Consider the following 9,363-nt stretch of genomic DNA (forward strand, 5'->3'; position numbering starts at 1 on the left):
ACTCGTTTATTTTTCTGTGCACGCGCACGTTTAATAAGATAACTGAACTTTGAGCAATGGATTTTTTTCCACTGGTACTTAAGATATGCCATCAGTGTAGTCATGGGATTTTTCACTCTTAATAAATACTTTAAAATGTAAAAAATAAGACTCATTATTGATAAAAACATAACACTTAGCCATTTTTTAGCAATCTTCTACGTAACTCAATTTTCCAAGAGGATTGTTTTCCGTAAACATTTTCAAGTGAGAGCTCGATTTTGATATCGTCAACGTGGTATTTCCAAAACTCTCCTTCGAGTAGCAAAGGATTTTTTCCAAATACTCAAGTGAGTTAATATGTGCCGTCAATCATTAGAGTCAGTTTAAACTCTCAGAGAGAGACAGAAAATAGAATTTGAGGGTTATTTGAAGTTTAGATCACGTGATGAATTATTCTCAACAAGATAGGAATAAATTAATCTTACACGCGTCATTTCTCTTCGGCACATTGACGAGTAAAGACCTGCTGACGGATCGCTCAGTCTTTTCTACAGCTCGACAAAGGATTTCTACCCGTAAAGTAAGTAATTATTTTTTCTTTGTAATAGACTATATTTTTAGACATATTTAAAACAATTTGCATATTGAAAAAAGCGTTTATATTGAGAATTTTAGCGTAGAAATTTAACCATATTGATAAAATTAGGTTTAGTAGACTTAGGGGTAAATGTAGGCTTAGATAATGTATCATTTGAAACTATAGAACGTATTTGGTCTAGATCAGCTATGGAAATCGAAGCGTATCGACTTGAAACGTTTCGTCACTGGAAAAATCCGCACGTCACTAAGGAGCAACTAGCGAAGGCTGGATTCTACTATATTCAACAAGACGACGCAGTCAGATGCTACAAATGCCATGGCGTATTAGAAGGATGGAAATCAGGAGACGTACCAGAATCGGAACATGCTAGATTCTTTCCCAACTGTCCGGCTTGGGAAAGAATGGGACATTCCACCTACGCCAAAAGCAACTACTGTCATCGATAAAAGCTTCTCACCTGTACCTCCCAGTCTCACGAAATTAATTATCTACGAACACTATTTATCCCATGGAAAAATTTACCGACTTTATCCACTTATTTATTTACACACTGAATAGGTTCCACACTCTCTAACTTAAATTTCATCAAGGAAAAGAAGGAGATAGGGTATAGGGGGTAGGAATTGGTGGGTTGGGAAACGGGTGGTAAAAAATTAGAACAAATCATTCTGACCTTTTTTCGAACCGGATTAGCACCAATTAAAAGAAAACAAGATGCGGTAAATATTATTTTAACATTTAAATAACTTTTGGGACAAAAAAATTTAAGATTTTAATTTTCTTCATGTAGAATAGAAGAGATCAAGGGGATTTTATTACAAAGCGCTAACGACGAGTCAATTAAATTTGAACTTAGAATAAGGTAATAAATTAAATTTCACGAATTATTTATACTGTACTAAAGTTAAAATTTTATGTATTGTTCTGTTAGCCTTGAGGTGGGAGAGACCAAGGGACGTCGAAGGATGTTCCTACAATTTGTAGAACACTAGTTCTACTGGGATGATGGGGGCGAAATCCATAGTAGTAGGATTCTACTCTCCATCCCAATTATTATGGAATAAAAAAATTAACTTTTATCACGATTCTTTTATTTTCCTATCCTACAATAATCATTTCAGTATACAGGGTCTTTTTTTTTGCTCGGAAAAGTGTTTTTTTTCAAAAACTATTTATAGTACCGATTTCAAATTTGGAAGGTCAATTCTCTATACCGGGGGACATCAGTTTGAGAAATTTGAGCGTTTTCGGTAATGTTTTTCACCAATTTTGAAAAATTATTTTTCGACCACTAGGTGCGGGATAAAAAATTTCTATTATAAAGTTGTAGGCCGTCATCGAAAACCCTTAAAAATTGTTCACTCGACGAAAAACAACTTATTTATCAGTGAAAATTCGAGCTTGAAAAATTTACAAGTTGGTGAAGCCAAATTACGATTGTTTGAAACGATAATTGAAACCGAATTACCTAATCCAGTTGAAACTTTGGTTAAAAAAACGACCGGATTTAAAAAACACGAGGCTATAGGTCAATCCTAAACATGCATTGGGTATTTAAAGGAAAACTTTGGGAGATTATTATCAGTGTTTGATAATATTTCGAACAATGCCTCGTTATTCAGTAGCTGAGCGTACCGAGATAGTTGCCATTTACTATGGAGAAGCAGCGCAAAACCTTAGAAGAGTGACTGAAATCTTCGCAGAAAGACATCCAAATGGAGCACCATCTGTAAATACAGTAAGACGAGCAATTCACGATTTCAATCAATTTGGTAACTTGCAACCTAGGTTTCGCGGATTGGGTCAACCGGATTTAGACTTCGAGAACAATGTACTCGCGTACTTTGTGGCATATCCTCGTCACAGTTGCGCTAACGCCGCTGCTGATTTGGGTTGTTCTGCAAATCGTGTGTGGAAAATTCTTCGTAAGAATCGCTATCACCCATACAGAGCTACGCTCCACCAAAGACTAATTGACGGAGACCATCAAAGACGTTATGAATTTAGCAACTGGTTACTAAATGCTGTCCAAGAAGATAGACAATTTTTGCGCCATGTTTTGTTCTCCGACGAAGCGTCATTTTCTAGAGATGGGCCCTTTAATCATCAAAACAGCCATCTTTGGTCTGACATCAACCCACATTGGGGTTTTGAATATCATCACCAGGTTCAATTTGAACGGGTCAATGTTTGGGTTGGACTTGTTGGAAACCGTTTGATTGGTCCCTTTTTCCTGCCGACGAACCTCAACGGCCAAAGGTATTTACATTTTCTACAGAACGAACTGAGTGACGCAATCGACGACCTTCCATTGGCTGAAAGACGTCAGTTGTGGTTTCAGCAAGATGGCGCACCTCCGCATTTTCCCCGGCAAGTAACTGAGCACCTCAACAACGAGTTTCCTGAAAGGTGGATAGGGAGAAATGGTCCAGTGCATTGGCCAGCAAGGTCACCTGACCTAACACCGCTGGATTATTTTCTCTGGGGATTCGTTAAAGCAAAGGTATACGCCACGCCCATTGAAACTAGGGAGGAACTCATTAGACGAATAATCAGTGCTTGCCGAGACGTCACACCAGAAATGGTAGAGAAAGCGTTTGAGAACTTAATTGTCCGCGCACAAACCTGTGTTGCAGCCAATGGTGATATTATTGAAAATGTTTTGTAAAAATTTATGTGAATAAAATATCTGCATTTAAAAACCAAACGTGTACATTTTTTCAAGTGTGAAAACTCTACTACGTTTGTATTTAGAGTTGTTCCCTTTTCAATTATCGTTTCAAACAATCGTAATTTGGCTTCACCAACTTGTAAATTTTTCAAGCTCGAATTTTCACTGATAAATAAGTTGTTTTTCGTCGAGTGAATAATTTTTAAGGGTTTTCGATGACGGCCTACAACTTTATAATAGAAAATTTTTATCTCGCACCTAGTGGTCGAAAAATAATTTTTCAAAATTGGTGAAAAACATTACCGAAAACGCTCAAATTTCTCAAACTGATGTCCCCCGGTATAGAGAATTGACCTTCCAAATTTGAAATCGGTACTATAAATAGTTTTTGAAAAAAAACACTTTTCCGAGCAAAAAAAAAGACCCTGTATATCAACCATTAAAATAACCAGGATTATATGCAATTGCTAAAATAGTGTATTCTACTGAGTTAATAGTCTCTAAGATTTCCTCCGGCGAGAGCCCCGAAACAGGATTAATTTTTTATCAAAGTTGTATCAGAAGTAAATTAGAGGCGAAGTAAGCGCAATGTATTTTCAGCTATTCTAATTTGCCTAATTTAACACGTGACGAATTTTTTATTGCCAACCAATGAGCAGTAAGCTCTATTTTTGGTTATATTTTACAATCTCCCGTGACGTCAATTTGTTTCAGCCAATGAGAAATCAGGATTTACTTGTAGTTTCGAGTGTTATTTGATCTCTAGATATACGACTCGGCGTTCTTTTAGTTCCTGGACCTCCTCGAGAAGAGACACGTAGATTTTCGCGCTCCGTACGCCGCCCTCTCGACTCTATTTACAGGAGAGGCTTAAGGATTTCCGTAAAAGTAAGTGACTTTATTATTTTACTGTAGAGGAAAATTAGGCCTTGTTTAAATTTAAGTAAATAGACTTAGATTCTAACCAAATAGTCTTAGAGTCTAACCAAAATAAATAGAAAAACATTTATTGAAATTTAGGCTTAACCAATTAGGCTTAAGAATGTTGACAATAGCTTATATAAACTATCAGTTTACAGTATGGACATCGAAGCGTATCGACTTGAAACTTTTCGTCACTGGAGAAATCCACACGTCACTATTATGTGACAAAACACGTACAGCAAGGTGCAACGGAAAAGCGCTAAAGTTTCTGGCTGCCAGATAATTTTTGAAAGTCGAAACTCGCGACTACCGCCATCTAGTGAGCCAAGTGTTCATTATGTTAAATTGTGACTATGTCGTTTACCCCTATAAAGTAAACTTTCCCCGTGAACATAAGTAAATCCACCTATTAAAGATGGCAATGAGTCTATCCAATTCTCCGAAAAATCGACTTTACTGGAGAGCCTGGTGCCATCTATTAATGGCAAAGGAAGTTAAAATTCAAAATAGCGAAATAATTGTAGATTATTATATTTAGGACACTTATACTCTACTTAATGGACTTGAACCAAAATTATAATGTATATCCCATATATAATATATTGTTAAAAATTACTATAAATAAGTTACAAATTAGCAAATCAACGCGAGGGGTACTACTATGTCCCACCTTTTGGGTCAAAATGTGGCTTAAGCATCTTATTTTTATTTCAGTGCTAGCGACATCTGTTGAAAAAAGTGATAATTCAAGTCAAGTCGACACTTGTTTTAAAAATTACGTTTATTGGTTTTAGAAAATAAAAGATCAGATTGTTAGAAAACGTTTCAGTTAGACTGATGCAATTTCAGAAGTCGGTTATTACATTTAATATAAGTGTGTCAGTTCCATGTCATCACGATAAAAAATTCGGTCGTTAAGCTTAATTAAGAAATTTAATTATTCTCAGCATTCGTCGGGCTTCTAACTGCAAAAATTTACGTCGGTCTCAGATTCACCAGTTACTAGGTGGCGCTGGTGACTTGTTTTCGCTGTAATCCATGGCGTTAAAATAGTCGAGTTTGAGGTCATTTTAACGATTTGAAGTCGGGAAATACGAATATTTAAGTTTAAAATATGTTATCCTTACATATGAAATCTGAAATAAATAACCATTTGAATTCCAATAAAAAATACGTGCCTCACGTTAAATGAAAAATAAAATATAAAACTAAAATATGGCTTTCAATAACTCTAAACCCACTACAACGGTTTATTTTTAATACAGCGGGGTATTTGAATAAATTAATTGGGAATGCGAATCCTGGTTGAAATGAATGGTTTTTGGGATTCCAGGTATAATAATACCAGAGATAATGGCAGTCACTCGGCTTATAGGAAAAATCCTCTCATCAGCGACGCTCTGCGGCCTGGACGAAGTGTTCCTTTAGAACTGACTAACTAATAATTTGACAAACCACACGAAATGTTTAACTTATTCTTACAATTATGGGGTTTGGATCTATCAGCTGGATTCCATAACCGTCAGTTTTATTTTGCATTTGAATAATTTTAATTGCTGACCACATTACTTGTCGTGGCTAAAAATGATTTGAGTATAGATCGACGCGGTTTATATTTGTTCAGAACATCTTTAGAAATCTCCTGGTCGAGGAAGTAAACCTTTCTTGACTACCTGGATAAATGGCCCCTTATGAACGACTAAACCAGTTGTATATAATTACCCCTGATACAAACGACACTCACTCATTTCATTTCTTCTTCTGCTTTCAAATTTTTTTCCTCAACGGCTCACTCTGGACCCGCCCACAGGAAAACGTCATACCGGAAACCCGCCTGGCCAGATCGCGGGGTTTGAGTAGCTACAATTCATCCCCCACCTTCCACTTCCTATTTTAAATTCTCTCTGGTCGTACTAAAACGACACTGGGTAGTTTAAGAATTACGCTTGATTCCTTACCATCAGTTTTATTTTTTGATTGAAATGTTTGGGGTCGAGCGCGTACGCAGGACCCCACTGCCAGAAATTACACGCCCTATCCAATGCAATTTGCAAAAGAAAGTTGGAGTCAAACCCATCGCGGTGCAATGATGGATTCTCGTCCAAGCCCGCCTCCTCATAGATCAAGGCTGCAGCGACGCCAGGTAAGTATACCTACTAATGTTAAATTGAGAAATTTGTAATGAAGAAAAGTAAACTCGGCTGCCCTACGCGACCATTCTGTTTCGCGATATTTTATATGTTTAAGCCTTGTTTTGAAATATCAGATGACTTTACTGTATAGCGTAGTACATAATAAAGGACCCCTTGGTAAAATATGCAAGAGCGCTTTTACTCCGCTTTGGCTTAGACGAATTTTGTGTAAGAGTTTTAATGTTTAATCATCGGCCCCACAGGAGTTGGCAAGAACCAAGTATAAATAAAGTAGACAATTTCTTATCGCCCACGTGACCTAATAGATAAGGCGTCTGACTTGAAATCCGAAGGTTGCAATCAACTGTCCCTTGTCTGTATAGCTATGGGGACTTTCAGCTGATGTATGGAAAATTAACATGGGGGTAAACGCTATCGCGAAATGAATGGTTATCTGCGCTCCTATATCTTAAAAGCTGTGTTAAATTTGAAATTTTACAGCAAGGGACTGTAGTTTGTTGTATAATTTATTAATTTTTTTATACATCGCATCGCATTATATTATATTATATACTAGGCTGGAATTAGCATTAGTGGGATCCTGCCTACGTGTTTAACCATATATAAATAAACCTAAAAACCAAGTCTTAATGTAAATAACAATCGTAACAGTATCTAATTAAGTAATTAGGCGAAGCTGCTTGTACGAGATTGCATAATGGTATTGAGGATGTCCAATATTTCGTAAACGCATTGGGGTGAAAAAACTTTATATGACATTTTTAAAAAGAACTAATTATAATTATAAATTGACCATTGTACAAATCACATGGATATAGAAATGAGCAGTTGATAATAAAAATGTTTAGTTATTAATCAAGTTTTAAAGTTGGTAATTTTTACCTCTCCGAGGGGACAAAGTCCCCTAGGAGGGGTTATACAATCACTGTGTCTGTCTGTCTGTCTGTGTGTCTGCCCTGCGAACGCGTTCGCATTTTCCGTGCAAAGGTTAATCAATGTATGCAATGTCTCGAAATCTCTGCGTTCGCAGTTTTTCGTAGTGTTGGCAAAACCATCGTGTGACGGTGAGCGTTAACGGATTATTTTGCGGTTTGGTTTGTTTGGTGTTTTTTCGCTCACCGTCGTGACGGTTTGGTGTATTAAGTTTTTGTAATGTTTATGCGTAGGTTGTGAATGTTGAGTTCGTGTTATGACGGTTGTGAGTGTTGAGTGTTATGCAACCTCTACACGTCCAATGGCAGGGCTTCCACCAATTGTTCACGGTATTCGTCTTAGTATCAATTTGCGATTTCTTGGCGCCGGCCGGGAATCGAACCCGGGTCTGCCTCGTGTAAGAGATTTACTCTAACCACTCAGCCACCAACGCTTGTTAAGATACGGTGTTTTTCTAACAAACAGCTTTGGCGAATGTCATTTACAAAGTTATAACGTTAGGTACTATAATTTATTCTACATCATTTTAAATATTTATAAATTATATTAATCTTATATTTAATGAAATATTTATAAATTATATTAATCTTATATTTAATGAAATATTTATAAATTATATTAATCTTATATTTAATTAAATATTTATAAATTATATTAATCTTATATTTAATTAAATATTTATAAATTATATTAATCTTATATTTAATTAAATATTTATAAATTATATTAATCTTATATTTAATTAAATATTTATAAATTATATTAATCTTATATATAATTAAATATTAATAAATTATATTAATCTTATATTTAATTAAATATTTAATTTATATTAATATTATATTTAATTAAATATTTAATTTATATTAATATTATATTTAATTAAATATTTAATTTATATTAATATTATATTTAATTAAATATTTAATTTATATTAATATTATATTTAATTAAATATTTAATTTATATTAATATTATATTTAATTAAATATTTAATTTATATTAATATTATATTTAATTAAATATTTAATTTATATTAATATTATATTTAATTAAATAATTAATTTATATTAATATTATATTTAATTAAATATTTAATTTATATTAATATTATATTTAATTAAATATCTGAGTATTTTAATTTATTTGATCGTGTTCAGGAATTGAACTCGGGTCGCATTGTTACAACGCAGATAGTTTACCGCCGAGCCATTGACTTCCTTTAGGAAAATAAAAAGTAAAGAAACCATTATGATAAGGCGGGTTGTTTACCTTTTTATAACGCTTAGAAAAAGGATAATTATTCAAAACTCCCGCGGAAACTATATAAAAGTAATAATATAGCGCCACCGTGTGGAGAACTATCAATCAAACCAGGTAAAAAATATAATCTCTTCAATTTTTCGAACTTTTGTCAAATCTTGACGGGTCTAAAAAACACCAAATAAACGTATACAAAGCCGTTGCCGTCAAAATGGAAGATTTAGTCTTTCTTAGTTCTTGGCTGTCAGACGAACTACTACAGGACGGGGTCCTGGTGTCGGTCAAAAGTTATGAGGTAACTTTGCGGTTTTAATTAGTATGTTCGGTCTTCGGTCAAGGAAAGAGTTAAATTGTGTTTCGCGTTTGGAACGTGAGCGAATGGACTTAAGTGTATGAACAGTGCGTGTTTAAGACTGAAAGTGTTAAAGAAATTGTGAACTAACTCAAGTCAGCTGTAAGATAAAATTGATTGTTTTTATTTTTTGAATTGGAATAACCTAATTATACCCTTGAAATTATCAACTCAACCTGTGAGGCTAATTAAGTAGATTGGAAGTAATTAGTAGCGAACAGCTCTCAGCTGTTAATTAAGACAAGAGTTTATAGTAAGGTAGTTTGAATTTAGTTAAAATTACTCAGTATAATTTATGATATTTACTTAAGTGTAAGTGTAAGTGTGTTTTGGTTTATTTTTCAATTACGATGAACTAAGACAAATCTAGTCTTGGACACTTGAGTACCAGTTCTGCACAATTATGTAGGAGGGATATATATTGTTGGGTTATTGATGAAAGTTAAATCTAGAACGTTACATAGACTGTTCTGAATAAAAATAA

General features: G+C 34.3%; 1 long non-coding RNA gene and 1 other non-coding gene across 3 annotated transcripts; one reads left to right on the top strand and one right to left on the bottom strand.

Annotated features, from left to right (window-relative positions):
- The first annotated feature begins 461 nt into the window (after window positions 1-461).
- LOC149957699 (uncharacterized) lies at window positions 462-1,638 on the top strand. 2 transcript variants are annotated; one of them, XR_016478261.1, is made up of 4 exons: window positions 462-562; window positions 762-1,302; window positions 1,374-1,445; window positions 1,515-1,638. It is a non-coding gene; the product is annotated as an uncharacterized LOC149957699 (long non-coding RNA). The 2 variants fall into 2 exon arrangements; XR_016478260.1 differs by having other exon boundaries at window positions 762-1,445.
- Window positions 1,639-6,165: 4,527 nt separating this feature from the next.
- LOC149957700 (U1 spliceosomal RNA) lies at window positions 6,166-6,329 on the bottom strand. The gene has a single exon (XR_016479127.1). It is a non-coding gene; the product is annotated as a U1 spliceosomal RNA (small nuclear RNA).
- Between the last annotated feature and the right edge of the window lie 3,034 nt (window positions 6,330-9,363).

Source organism: Leiobunum rupestre, chromosome 2 (assembly GCF_980474605.1).
Source record: "Leiobunum rupestre chromosome 2, qqLeiRupe1.1.hap1, whole genome shotgun sequence".
NCBI lineage: Eukaryota > Metazoa > Arthropoda > Arachnida > Opiliones > Sclerosomatidae > Leiobunum > Leiobunum rupestre.